General features: G+C 40.4%; 1 protein-coding gene across 3 annotated transcripts in view; it reads left to right on the top strand.

Moving 5' to 3' along the window:
- Window positions 1–14,775, top strand: part of EDN1 (endothelin 1) — a 37,040-nt gene that overhangs the window by 13,978 nt on the left and 8,287 nt on the right. Inside the window, exon 2 of one of the 3 annotated variants that reach the window (XM_078001355.1) lies at window positions 14,188–14,310. The exons of 1 other annotated variant lie outside the window; for it this stretch is intronic. The gene's annotated coding sequence lies outside the window, so the exon portion shown is untranslated. Of the gene's footprint in view, window positions 1–14,176; window positions 14,311–14,775 lie in introns of those variants that run through there. One more of the 3 variants, XM_015135571.3, reaches the window with a different exon arrangement.

Below are 14,775 nucleotides of genomic sequence, written 5' to 3'. Positions count from 1 at the left end.
ACCCACCATGGAATTTATTAGGCCAGCTAAAACTTGAGTAGGAGATGTAACTAATTTTAATGGATTTCATTTTGATGTAGATAAGCACTAAAATTTAGAAAAGCATGAGGCAATTAGCAACTTAAGACCTTGCTAATAAAATGCTATTTTACTTTCTGACAGAGAGTGCAATAGACAGAGATCAATTCTATGAGTAAATTGGTTGAATATTAGTGCAGAGCCCTGTGATGCCATCAAAACGTATTAGGCATATTTACTATATCATGGGAAAGTCCTCAATAATAGCACATACCTCCCTGATGGAAAAAGTGGCCATTTATTTTTAAAACTTTTATTTATCTCAGCTCAAATGTTTAGGTATGTTTCTCCCCCAGTTAGAATATTAGAATAGGGACTGTATTGTTTATAACTAACTGTATCACTAGCATTTAGAACACTATCTGGTCTCTAATAGGCTCTCCATAAATATTTTCAGAATAAATTAGAATCATCTGCACACCTACTTTGACATACACTGTCTGGTGCTTTCAGATCTGCCGCACTCGATTTTTGTCAGAGCTAGTCAGATGTCCCATTGGTCCATGTGGAAGCTGAGGCTCAGAGAGGCTAACTGTCCAAGGACAAATAGCTAGCAAGTGTCAGATGTGGGATTCAGCCCAAGCCTTCTTACTTCACTCTCAAGAATGTTTTCTTGTTTAACTTGGATTTAAGGAACAATTCTGGTTCTTTGCTGGGAAGACTGGGCACTGGCTGCTAGAAAGCTTTTTGAATTCTTTCTTCCTTCTGCTAGTATCTTTTCCCCCAAAGACCCCTGATATGAACTAGATAAGTTACTACTGGATTTCCTTCCAGGTTTCAATGTTTAGTGATATACCAAGACATCATGCCACCTCAAAACACTTCTAACCCAAGAGTACCTTTAGTGGTACCCGTGAGGGTCCCTCAGGACTCTGGCTCATAAATGGGCTCTCAGGCTTCAGGGCCCTCATTTGGCCACTCAGGGCTCTTCCCTCATAAACTTGCTTCCTCGTATCACATGGACAGACAGAAAGTACTGTCCTGATGAGGCATTTTTGGCTCTGAAGCCACTTCTCACTCAGGAGGCAAGACAGGGATGTGATAGAGTCTTTGCCTGAATTCTTGAAGGGAGAGGCTTGGCCTGGTTACACATATTTCTTTTGTTAGAAAATCCTGATTAAAATAGACATCTTTTACTTGACCCAGCAGATCCGTAGTTGTTTATTTTCTCTCTATTATAACCAAAATTTGGTTTTTCCCCAACCTTTGGACTCGACCATGAAGATGATAACCATTTTTAGATATTTATATAATATTTATAATATATTTTATGTAATGTTTATATTATATACATTTTACAAATGTAAAATTTCTCACTTTCTTCATAACAAGATCTGGGGCAAACAATTTCAGGTAGGTTAAACAAACAGTATTTTTAAAAGTTGTAGGGGACACTTTACGGGTAGAGGCCTTGCACCCGTGTCTCCCTCCTTAATTAGCTGGTTAGACTGCAGACTCACTCTTTGAGTGAGAGGGTCTTGGTTTGTATATTTGGGGGCACCGTGTGTGTGTGTGTGTGTGTGTGCGTGCCCGTGTGTATTTGTACACAAGTTAAAAAATAAGAATCCTAACACACAAGGAGTTTTATTGTTTACACAAAGATGTTGGTAGTTTCAGGGAAATTTCTAGGAAGGGGACTTTCCATCCAAATGGCATTTTCCAGTAGCAGAAAGAGAAGAGAACGATGTGACTCTTAGTGCAAGCACTGTGCTGGGAACTCCATGTACGCTATGAGTTCAATTTGTATTTAAAAATAAGTTTTACTGAGTACCTTCTAAAAGTAAGTTACTGTGCAAAAGCTGGGAAAACAAAGATGAATAAAGTACATTCCTTTACGCCAAGGAATTTACAATCTGGAAGGTGAGGCAGGTGAACAACTGGTGATTATAATTGGGTGTAATAAGGGTTATGCAAGAAATCCGTACCGACTTATGCAGGAGGACTTAGGAGAGGCACCCATATTTTGTCTTAGCCAGACAAAGCTTGATAAATATGTATGTGGAGGGGTTTTAGGGAAGACTTCCCCAAGGAGGTGACATTCACCTTGAGTCTTAAAACGCCAGTCCAGAAACATAGGCACAGCTTCACTGCAGGCAGAGGGAAAAACATGCAAAACTCCCAGAGGCAGAGCTGGACAAGTTCAAGGCCCCCGCTCAAATACCTATGACCGGGAGGCAGGGCCGTTTTGAAATGTTCAGATTCATTTTGATGGCTGTGGTTAATGGGTCAAGGATTTAAAGTGGGGGAAAAATAGAATGAGTTTTGCATTGATAAATATAAATCTGTCAGCATTTTCAATATAGACATATGATTATTTTTGTTTGCTTTTTTTGGACGTTTTGCTTCTTCAGAATGATAAGAAATAAGGAACAGGGACTTTGCTATAAACAGACATTCACAGGACCACCTGATTATTATGCTGGTCTAATTCTCTTCCCATGCAACATTTTATTGAAAAAGCTAGTGTATTATGAAATTAACTGACTTAAGTTCATTGTCTTACAATATGATTAATGGATTATGGAGAAAATGACACTGGAGGCTGGAAACCTAGCATGAGGTTGTTTGAGCAATCCAATGAGTGGAAATGCTACCAGGAGATAGAATTGAAAAGATTGGGAAGGAGGGGTTGAAGAGACACAGGCCTCAGGGATATCTTGTGAATTTCTGGCTTGGGCAACTAGGAGGACAATGATAAAACTATTAATAGTGAACATTTATTGAGCACCAACTATGCACCAGGTACTGTTCTATATCGCTTCACATATCTGAGCTCATTTCATACTTCCAAGAATGCATGACGTAAGTACTACTCTTTTCACATTTCGCACATGAGGAAGTGGAAACAGAAAGGATAAGGAGCTTGCCCAAGGTTACACAATTAGTAAGAAATAGATTTGGGAGTCGTCAGTTCATAAAGGTCTTGCAGCCGAAAACAATGGATGGAATTACTCAGGAGGTATCTGTTGGGTGAGGAAAGGGCCAAGGGCGAAACTCTGGGAAATTCCAGTATTTCAGGAATCGGCAGAGGAAGAGTCGTATATTTCAATATGTCAGGAGTCAGCCTGTGAAAGAGGATTGAGTTGGACCAGTGCAAGAGGTAGGAGGCCCCGGAAGACAATGGCGTGATAGACACCAAGGGCCTCCAGGGCGGGACTGCCGCCTGCTTATTCTGGATGAGGAAATGGAACCTGGGGAATGGCAGAGCTGAGATTTGCTGGAAGTCCTGAGATTTGCTGGAAGGCTTGTGTTCTTCTCATGGCTCCATAACCCCTTTGGGATTAAGGCATCATTTGTAGGACAAGCTTGTAGTTTTTATTTTTATTTTTTGACTCGATAATCTGGATTGATGAAGAATGAGGGAGTGGGACTTGGTTATGAATTTAAAATCATATTGTCTCCTTCTTAGAATGCTGGTTGTAAATTTAATTTCTCTAAGAAATCGTTTATTGGAGCATTTAATGAGTAAGAAAATTACTTGCTTTAAATTATAGCTCTTCTTTTCTCTTTAGTAAGAATTAGCTAAAAAGTATCTAGGAGGAGAAGCAGAAAACCCCAATTATCCTCCGAAAATTCATTCTTATAGTGAACCTTCAGAAAGTTTGTTGGAAACCCTTATTATTTACAATATTGTTAAGATAAGCTTATTGAATATTCTTCCCAGATTAAAATTCAGCAAACCTCATCAGTTCTCAAAGATCTCTGCCTTCCTCAAGCCACTAGGTAGCCAATAATTTCCATTCCTTTTATTGAATTGTATCAGCTTCAGAAGATGCTATATAATCCTATTGGTTTTTGTCCTTACAATAACACTGCTGGGATCCATCCTGAGGGTCCTTCAGGGTCTTTAATCCCTAATGTCTGGCCACTCTTTCTTCTTAGTCTGAGCTATATATATCATTTTCACATATACCACACATACCATACATGTCCCATTTGTTCAAATCCTACATTTAAAAGTCTTGCAAAAGCCAGCTTGGGCCAGGCATGGTGGCTCATACCTGTAATCCCAGCACTTTGGGAGGCTGAGGCGGGCAGCTCTCTTGAGGTCAGGAGTTCGAGACCTGACCAGCCTGGTCCACATGGTGAAACCCTGTCTCTACTAAAAATACAAAAATTAGCTGGGCGTGGTGGTGTGCACCTGTAATTCCAGCTACTTGGGAGGCTGAGTCATGAGAATTGCTTGAACCCTGGAGGTGGAGGCTACAGTGAACCAAGATCATGCCATTGTACTCTAACCTGGGTGACAGAGCGAGATTCTGTCAAAAAAAAACAAAAAACAAAAAACTATCTCAAATACTTGAGTCCTTTATGAAGTTTAGCACTTGGCTTATTTTTTGAAGGAATACTACCTTTCTTCCTGAATTTATCTTTTCATCTCTCCTCCTCCAACTTTCTCTGGCAGTGCTTTTTGCTGCTGGACTCCCAATTTAGTCATCATAAAATCATTGTTGTCATAAAACCTGCTTGAATAGCCCTGAGCATAACTTGTCAATTTTTATTTATTTCTTTGTTTACTTGTTTGACTGTCTCTTCCACTACCTTAAATATCTAAGGAGATAGGAATTGTGTATTTTTTTATTTACCATTGTAAATCCTATTTGATTTTAACTCCAGCGTTCTTTTTCCCACAATATACAGGTAGCAGAGGCAGAGAGGGGAGGTATGTCCCTGACGCAAGGACCCTGGAAAAGAGATGAGAAAGTTAGGAAATGTACCCACTCCTAAAGCTAACCAGAAAACTCCATGCTAGGTAGCTGGTGAAAGGGCTGGATATGTAGGGGAGATGAGCTGGGAGCCAGAAGATGAAGTGTTGAGATGGAGGATAAAGGAAAGTCTAAGCCAAGACAGGAGCTGGAGGACACACATGGGAAGCTGGCAGGATGGGGTCAGGGGTCAGAGAGCAATCAGGGTAGAGTTGGCTTAGGATAAATTTTGCTAAGTCAGGGTATCTGAGGACAGATCTCTTTTTATTAACCATTTTGCATGCTCTTGTCCCCCAAAGGCCTGTGCCTCCTTGCACATTCATTTCACAGAAAGATGCCACTAGGAAAATTTGAACTGAATAGGAAAAAAACTATCTGGTGAAATGAAAATTATCAGAACCTTAAATGAAACTGTGGCTTATCATTCCTTTCAACAGTCCAAAAGGGAAAATCCAGCATGAAGGCAAACGGATACTAGAGATTACCAAAAGTAGATTACAAAATGTGCAGTCAAAATTAAGTGGAAACCTTCAGAAATTGTTGAAAGGGAAAGTGTCCAAGAAGAATGGGAAGTTAAAACTGAAAACAAAAGTATAACAATAAGCAATCCAATCAAAAGCAATTTTGATGAAGAAGAAAAATGATAACTAGAGATCGGTATAACTACAGGGAGAAGTTTTATTAGAGTTTCTTTTTAAAAAAAAAAAAACCTACATAAATAATGTAAGGAGGGGAATATAATCAAATTCAGATGTAAACATGGCTTTAATTTATCTGTGAAAAACTAGCTCTGTGACAAAATAAGAGAGAGGAAAAGCTAGTTCCTAGAATGAGTTGAAGATTGCAAAAATACTTAAGCTATGGGAGATGGGTAAACAATAAAAGATTCTTTCAAAGCTATATTCTCAGTGAAGATGAGCAGCAGGAGCCTGCCTTTTTCAGTTTTGATGTAACTTTTTAATAATATAAAAACATAAGGCCTAGAAACAAAATTTCTTCCTGTATATTCTATAATAACTCAGATTTATTAGTTAATAACTTTATACCCCACAATAAGCTTTTATATGCACTATTTTATTTAATAATATTTGACTATTTTCTCCTAACACATTTTCATAAATTAGAAAATCAACATTCTTCATTCTCTACCTTCTTACTTAAGACATTTTAGTGTGTTGCTTTATCTCTACACAATCTTTAGTGCTTTGCTTTACATCTACAACTCAAAAGAAAATTTCTGTAACAAATGTAGTCCCTGGCTGGGTGCAGTGATTCAAGCCTATAATCCCAGCATTTTTGGGAGGCTGAGGCGGGTGGATCACCTGAGGTCAGGAGTTGGAGACCAGCCTGGCCAACATGACAAAACCCTGTCTCCACTAAAAATACAAAAATTAGCCAGACATGGTTGCCTGCACCTGTAATCCCAGCTACTCGGGAGGCTAAGGCAGGATAATCACTTGAATCTGGGAGGCAGAGGTTGCAGTGAACCAAGAACGCACCACTGCACTCCAGCTTGGGCAACAGAGCAAGACTCCATCTCAAAAAACAAACAAACAAACAAACAAAACCAAATGTAGTCCCTAATAAAGAAACAATGATAGGAAATTAAAGAGAAAATGACTTTTTTTCTCAGATCATTTCTTTTTCTTTTTAAGATATTTACAAATTATTTTCTCCACTGCCCACTTCATAGCTCACGTCTGGCACTTTCAGCTGGAATTAGGAAGAGCTCATGTGCTCAGCCCCAAAACCATATCTACATTCCGACTGCCTGATTCTTCCTCTTTCAGACCTCTCTGTACAATGTCTGTTGTGTTTCAGCTTTTTGATTCTTCAAATTAGCATCTCTGCCATAAACTAGATTTTGATATTGTTTCACCCCAGTCAACATTCAGTAATAGAACTTACATGAAAGAGTTCTTCCTCTGTCCTTTGCACATTTTCTTTTACGTTCTGCATTTGATGATACTTTGCTCTTTCCTTTTCTTCTGAATCCTTGATTTGAAAAAAACTTTGCATAGCTCTCTGTATATCTTACTAACTAAACTTTTCCAATTGATATGACTGTCTCCACCATGTGACCTACAGCCTCAACGAAACACTTTCCTTTAGGCATCTTGAGATAAGTGGCACATGATATTTTCTCATTTTGTAGTGGGGAAAGGCAGAGAGAGGCTAAGTACCTTGACTATCTGAGTGAGGAGTTGATCTCCAAGGAGCTGTTTAATGAGTAGACATTAGTTTCTATTGAGTTGGATGATCTATATTTGGACCATGTCATAATTAATAGTTTTACTTTCCTGAAAATTAGGTGTTCTCATAATTTGGAGTTCTGGCTAAATTAAAGGTTGTCATTTTCCCTAGTTATGTTCTATTTTTCCGATACGTTATTTTTGCTCCCACCTCTGTGTTAGTGGATGGTGGCTTTTCCAAAGGTGGTCGCTGTTTTCAGATTCTGTGTTCCCTAGAAGGGAACAAAGCCCTTAAAAAATCACTGAGACTTTATTACTTATTGATTATTTCTTTCATTTTGTATCTAGGGTTTTGAACTGATATCATATCACTTTCAATTTAAAGAAATAAAGTGAGTATAGATTAGATTAAAAATGAAAAGCATAATTAGAATTAGGATGTCCTAGATGTTTTCTGGTCATCCACTGAGAGCAGAAAAACATAAATATGTAGATCTACACATATAGGAAAAGATGCTAACCAGTCAAACAAGAGAGGTGGGCATTTGGTTGAGTTTCTTTGCATGTTGAAAACAGGTGCTCTTTGCCCCATTTTGTTGAATCCAAGTCACAACAAAGTGGTAGAATGTTCCTTGAAAGGGGAGGAGTATGGGAGAGAATTGGGAAAAATGAAGCCACTGGTACAGAGACCTGGTCATTAGTCCAAAAAGATAGTTTCTTCCAGATAATGTACAAAAATAGAATGGATGTGGGGGGAGAAAGAACAGCCAGAAAGAAACAAGGCTGTGCAAATGCTTTATCTAGAAAATGTTAGCCCTCCCAGGCTAATCTTGAAACTGTTTGGGAAAAAATCCTTTAAACAAGCTACTTTGCAGTTCATGAGATCCTTTCCACTTTGTTGCAAGATTATGTGCTTTACATGCACATTAGCAGTTTTGAGATGGTCTAAATCAGGCTTCATTGCTTCTCTCACACTCCAGGAAGGAGGGAGGTTGAGAATGAGGCCAGGGCTCCAGGCCTGATCCTTTCTCTTCTTCCTCCTCCTTCTTCTTCCTCTCCTCCTCTTCCTTCTTTAAAAGTAAGTCTTCAGTACTGCTTCCCTTAAAGTCTTGCAATAGCCTTATCTTGAGCTATAAGCACACACACTGCATATTCCTTCATTTGATCCCATTTTCCTTTTTCCCATGTTTCTCTAAAATAAATCAACATAATAAAGTAATAATTTGGAGTTCTGGCTGAATTAAAGATTGACACACAATGTCATTACTCTTCATTCTTTGCTTTTGCAAGTCACGTTTAAGAAAGAAACATATTTCAATGCCCTTTTGACTGCCCTTGATAAAATCTGTACTTAGGGAAACAGCAGTAATCAACAAATGCTAAACAATACTAACACGACGTATGCAGAAGTTTTTAAGCTTCACAGAAAAAAAATTTAAGACATGAATTTCCAGGAAAATTATTCTTGTAACTATCCCAAACAGTTTTTTTTTTCCATCAAAGAACAAATGGAAAAAAGTGCAAAAGCCAAATCAAACAAAATCCTTAGTGTGAAATATATTTTGGAGCATGTGGAATTAAATTTGCATTTTCAAATAAATCCAAACACCCATTTAAAAAGTCATCTAACTTTTGTCCTATGAAGACAACCAGTAAAATATACTCTTTCCCTTTTCCCAGCATACTCATGTTTGGGAAAACATGATTATCAGAAGAGAAATTTACTTTTAGTAAATTAGAGTTTGAGGGGGGAGTATGGAAAGAATAATTACAAATTGTCCTTTTATTCAATCTCTTCTCTTGGAAAGAAGAAAGAGAAGAGATGTTGAAAGCCACAGAACTTTTCTAAAATGCTGTAGGGATTTTTTTTTTTCTGTAAATATCCGAGTCCAAAAGGAGATTTGCAAAATGTGGAGGAGGAGATTTGAACTCATGCAATCATTTCCTAATACAAATAAAAATCTGAAACTTTTAATGGCGACATAGTCCACACCATGAATGGTCAAAATCACTGGAGCTTATGTACAGGAAGGGGTTCCTAAGGGAACTGTGGCAAATTTTAGCATCTTCCTTTCCTTTTAGGGACTGGACACTCATCCTTAGGACTTGAGAATCATATGTGAAAATTATATAGACTTCCCACAGTCTACTGGCACATTACAGAGATGCTGGAAATATTAACCACACACGTTGTCTACATCCTCTCTTTCTCCTCATCATAAGCCACCTGTGTTCTCACTGACACTGCAAATCCAGTAACCAAAACATCCTGTTAAAATTCTCTGGCCCTTCTTATCCATGTTCTGTCCTCTGCCACAGCTCCTAAATCCTCTTACCTTTGAAAATCTTTCCTGCTACCCTTTAAAACCTCCATTCAGCGTCTTTCTCAAGTTGCTTTGTACCTAATTTCTTCATAGCTGCCTTGTAGGAACCTCAGCTTCCTCACCCCAATCATTGTTCTCTTTTCTCCACTGGTATTACTTTTCCTCCAAGGGTATCTATTGATCCTCCATCAGTCTATTGACTTGTGAATATAAAATCCATGCTACCTTCACATTGGAACACATAATGTACCTAGAATTCCTTTTGACACCTAGCGGTGGCTCGATAAACATGGATGCACATCACACTAGAGAAATGGAGTAAAGAGAGTTTTCTGAATCCAGATTTCTTACATGAAAATGAATTTCAAATGAATCAATTTCTCACTGTTATTTTAGGATAGCTCTCTGAATTTTAGTAGGACACCAAAGACCATTTATTATACAAAAGTTGAGAATGATTGAAGTTATTTTGCTTAATTTTTTTGCCGCTAAATTTGATGTGCCAAAGAAACTTCTAAAAAACAAAAAAGAAATGCATAATATTCCCAGCTACTCAAGAGGCTGAGGTGGAAGGATTGCTTGAGCCCAGGAGGTCCAGGTTGCAGTGAGCCGTGATCGCACTCCAGCCTGGGTGACAGAGTGAGAAATTGTCTAGGAAGGAAGGAAGGAAGGAAGGAAGGAAGGAAGGAAGGAAGGAGAAAGAGAAAGAAAGAAAGAAAGAAAGAAAGAAAGAAAGAAAGAAAGAAAGAAAGAAAGAAAGAAAGAAAGAAAGAAAGAAAGAAAGAAAGAAAGAAAGAAAGAGAAAGAAAGGAGAAAGAGAAAGAAAGAAAGAGAAAGGGAGGGAGGGAGGAAGGAAGGAAGGAGAAAGAAAGAAAGAAGTAAAGAAAGAAAGAAAGAAAGAAAAAGAAAGAAAGAAAAGAAAAGAAAGAAAGAAAGAAAGAAAGAAAGAAAAAGAAAGAAAGAAAGAAAGAAAGAAAGAAAGAAAGAAAGAAAGAAAGAAAGAAAGAAAGAAAGAAAGAAAGGGAGAAACCATGAAGGTTGCTGCCATATTTCTGGAGGTACCTGCTCTCCAGAATTAGTTCCTTTTACCATCTCATTCAGACACATGGAAAGCTTGTTTAAAATGACTCCACAAATTAGACTTAATGAAGTGACTTGACTCAACTCCCCTCACCCTCCAGTGGTCTTTCCCTGCATCAGAGTCCCTTTAGTTTCAGATGTCACTCATGACATAGAATGAACACTTAAAAGATGAGGAGGCAGCCACTGGCTGTCACATTTTTCTGAGATGTATGAAATATTCTAATATTAATAATAATTATTATTAACAAATACTAATATCCTAATATAATTATTAATCATGAATTATTCATACGTAATCATATCATTATTGTCTCTTAGTCAAATTTGTAGGTTCAGATATGTGCATGCATGTGTGTCAGTGGCACTCAGAGAGGAGATTTAAATAGAGAGTGGGAATGGAGATAAAAGATAACTACTGCAACACTGGAGCAAGAAGCCAAGGGGAGGTATCCATTAAAAACTTTTTGGGATGTGAACTCTTTGTTTTTCTAGATTCTGGATGCCAGAACATGTGTTTTTTTTTTGAGATGCATCTGTAGGAGTGTTTCAGTGTGGAATATTTGAAAGTTATCTTGAAAGTAAAGGTCAGAGACAGGAATTGAAACAGGGCTTAATTCTTAAAGAAGAAGGTATAAGATATTGCAGTTGATGGAACTGTGGTGAGCGTGTTCCCCAAGAGTGGTGAGCGTGCCTGTGTGGGCATATAAGATACACGTATGAACGATTTTATTTTATTTTATTTTATTTAGATGCAGTTTCACTCTTGTTGCCCAGGCTGGAAGTGCAGTGGCACAGTCTCAGCTCACCACAACCTCCGCCTCCCGGGTTCAATGATTCTCCTGCCTCGACCTCCTGAGTAGCTGGGATTACAGGCAAGCACCACCACGCTTGGCTAATTTTGTATTTTTAGTAGCGATGGGGTTTCTCCATGTTGGTCAGGGTGGTCTCGAACTCCTGACCTCAGCTGATCCACCTGCCTCAGCCTTGAGATTACAGGTGTGAGCCACCGTGCCCAGCCAAACAGTTTTATTTTAATAGCTTAATGAATGTATAATGATTAAATGTTTAGCATGTATTAAACTATGATTTCATGTAGATGTTTTAACCATACCAACCATGATTTCATACAGATTATTTAACCATACCAACCACAATTTCATGTACATTATTGCTTAAGATAGTAATGATATAAAATTTTCTTAAAATTATTCATGTAATAGAAACAAGTTAGTTAAAAGGAAAATATAAGTAAAAATATACAGGTGGCACCCAAATATGGTAAAAATTGTGAAACAGTTTAATGAATGACTGAGCTTTGGGAAATGCCAGGTTAGAGAATTGGAAATACTCTTTTAAACAAGCACTTGCTATCTATTATTATCCTCTGGATGAGTGTCCAGGAAATAGAGACGCATATGTTGTATGTTTTTAAAATGTACGGAATGAATTTACATTGACCATCATATTTCCTGTGCTAAATAAACCATTATTTTTTGGACTATAGGGAGAAACGATGTTTGCTCATAGCTCCTGGAGATGTGCTATGTGTCACAGGCCTAATAACTATAGTACATGATTTTTCACAAAAGTGCTACGTAAAGTAGAAATGTACAATAGTTACCAACCCAAGACTGAACCAGGTCTAGTGGTGTGGATAGCTTCACTTTGCCTAGGATAAAATACTTCCTCATTCTTTGTGTGATTTTCAAGCAACTTAACGACTGTTAGCTTTGCTGAGCTAAATGCAACATCTTGTACCAAATTTATTGGCTTGGCAAAGCTACAAATTTTATTACGCAAAAGTTGAGAAAGGAAAGCTGGAGAGTGCTAAAAACAGTACACTTTGCTACTGTGTAGTATCTGTATTGGGGGCTCAGCATGTTTTATTTATAGATATCTATTAATACAGAGATACAGAAAGAAATACATAAAAAATAGTTTTATCAAATAATTTCCAGCATTCAAGTGTAGCCTCAAAAGCGAGAATAGGCCAGGAGTGGTGGCTCACGCCTGTAATCCCAGCACTGTGGGAAGCCAAGGTAAGAGGACTGCTTGAGGTCAGGATTTCAAGACCAGCCTAGGCAACAGAGTGAGATCCTTACATCTACAAAAAAAAAAAAAAAAAAAAATTAAAACTTATCTGGGCATGGTGGCTTGAGCCTGTTGCCCCAGCTACTCGGGAAGCTGAAGTGGGAGTGTCACTTGAGCCCAGGAGGTTGAGGCTGCAGTAAGCTGTAACTGCACCACTGCACTCCAGCCTCGGAGACAGAGTGAGACACTGTAAAAAAAGAAAAAATAAATAATAATAATAATAAAGGCAAGAACAACCACAGCAAACTTTCTGTTGGGGAAAAAAATCCTCCTCTTTACATCTGTCCCTTCCTTCCCTTCCCTCTCTGAGAATGACTGTGGTTGAAAGGAGCGTTTCCCCATGCAGTCCTCTGAGGGGTGGGTGGGGCTATGAAGGTATCCTCCATATTCACTCCTTTGTCCAGCTGGGTTTTTTTTTTTTTTTTTTTTTTTTGAGACGGAGTCTCGCTCTGTCCCCCAGGCTGGAGTGCAGTGGCTGATCTCGGCTCACTGCAAACTCCGCCTCCCGGGTTCACGCCATTCTCCTGCCTCAGCCTCCCAAGTAGCTGGTACTACAGACGCCCACCACCACGCCAAGCTAATTTTTTGTATTTTTAGTAGAGATGGGGTTTCACCGTGTTAGCCAGGATGGTCTCGATCTCCTGACCTTGTGATCCGCCCGCCTTGGCCTCCCAAAGTGCTGGGATTACAGGCGTGAGCCACCGCGCCCGGCCTGTCCAGCTCTTTTAACCTCTCCTTCTTCTCCCCACATCTCTATCTAGCAGTGCCTTAAGTGGAGGAGGGGTGGAGGCATTGAGCTTGTAAAACTGGTTTGTTGGGGTTCTCCTTCCCCACTTACTTCTTGATTCTTGGGAAAATGTCTTGCTGGGAGGCTGCCTGGCAATGCCCTAGCTGCCTTCTGTAGGCTCGAATGGGGCTTCCCTCTGCCCCTACAGGAGGAAAAGGGAGCCGCTGCCAGAAGGAGAACTGGAGAGATGGACAGAGAAGGCAGGTGCCATCCCCTCACCCCTGACACACAAAGAAAAAGACATAGAAATACCCTCTCTCTCTCTCTCTTTCTCTGATACACACACACACACACACACACACACACACACACACACACACATGCACGCAGGCACACATCTTGGAAATTCAGGATTCAAAGAGACAGGGGCAACATTATATTTGGCACGGTGGGGCCCTTCCAGGTCTGAAATCCTACATTCTTCCTTACCATTTACTTCACTTTCTCCAAGCTCAAGAAGGGCCAGGTGTGGGCGATGGCTGGCCACGTTTTGTGTTTCCAATTCATATTCACGGGATGACACAGATGGGGCGGGAGTGCTGTTGGAGGCGCGTGGGCAGTTTCATTTTGCTCCACTTCTCCACCTGAAGGCTGGGCGTTGCTGGAACCTGCAGGGGCAGCCTCAGCAAGGTGGGGTGGCCTGGAGTGGGGCGGAAGACGGGACCCCAGCTGAAGGAGAACCCAGGCTGGACCTGGAGGGCATGGGCGGTGGTTTGCAGGTAGGGGCCTTGAGGACAGGTTGGTCCTGACTGTTGTCAGTGTTTGGTCAAAGTTGCCAAAAGGTTACAAAAAAAGGTTGGGGAGAATCCCTGGCAAGACATATTTCCCAGGCCACCTTTCTTCCGCGGGTGTGTGTGTGGGGGTTGTGGGGGAGGTGCCGCTTGGATCCTGTGAATGTGACATCAGCTCTCCTCTCCTCTCCCAAGGTCGGCTTCAGAGAGGGAGGTCAGGGCACCCCTGCCTGGCACAGGCGGCAGCGCTGGCTTCCGGCTCGGTGCCGCCTGTCCTCGGGGAACTGTGGCCTCCCTGGGCCCCGGGGCTAGGCTGAGGTAAGCGCACCACGGAGGCCAGGGGCCCAGGTAGAGGCCCTGGGGATAGGGTGGAGGCATCTTTGGGTGTGGGTGTGGGTGTGGGTGTGGGAGGGAGAGTTCTTGCCTCTCTCTCTCCCATCTCCAACTCTTGCTTCAGTGGTTCTTTTAGGGGATGCATGTCATTATGGACCTGTCGCTGCCACTGTCCCTGTTCCCCCAACTGTGACTTCGAGGGAGGTCTGGGGGTCTGAGTGTGTCCAAACCCACGGCTTTGCTGTTGGGATAAAAACTGTCCTTTTGATTTTAGAAGGAGGAGGGAGAAAAGGTTTCCCAGCATGTGTGTTGTGCCAATCTTGGAAATTCATCCATGCTTGAATTCCACCCTCCATCCCCAGAAAACCTGGAGTAAAAAAGAGGAGATGGACAAAGTGTGTATTTGATGGCATCCCCTGGGAAGAGACTGTAAATTTATCCCATAGGTCT

Source organism: Macaca mulatta, chromosome 4 (assembly GCF_049350105.2).
Source record: "Macaca mulatta isolate MMU2019108-1 chromosome 4, T2T-MMU8v2.0, whole genome shotgun sequence".
NCBI classification, from domain to species: domain Eukaryota; kingdom Metazoa; phylum Chordata; class Mammalia; order Primates; family Cercopithecidae; genus Macaca; species Macaca mulatta.
This window is presented reverse-complemented; position numbering and strand designations above follow the sequence as displayed.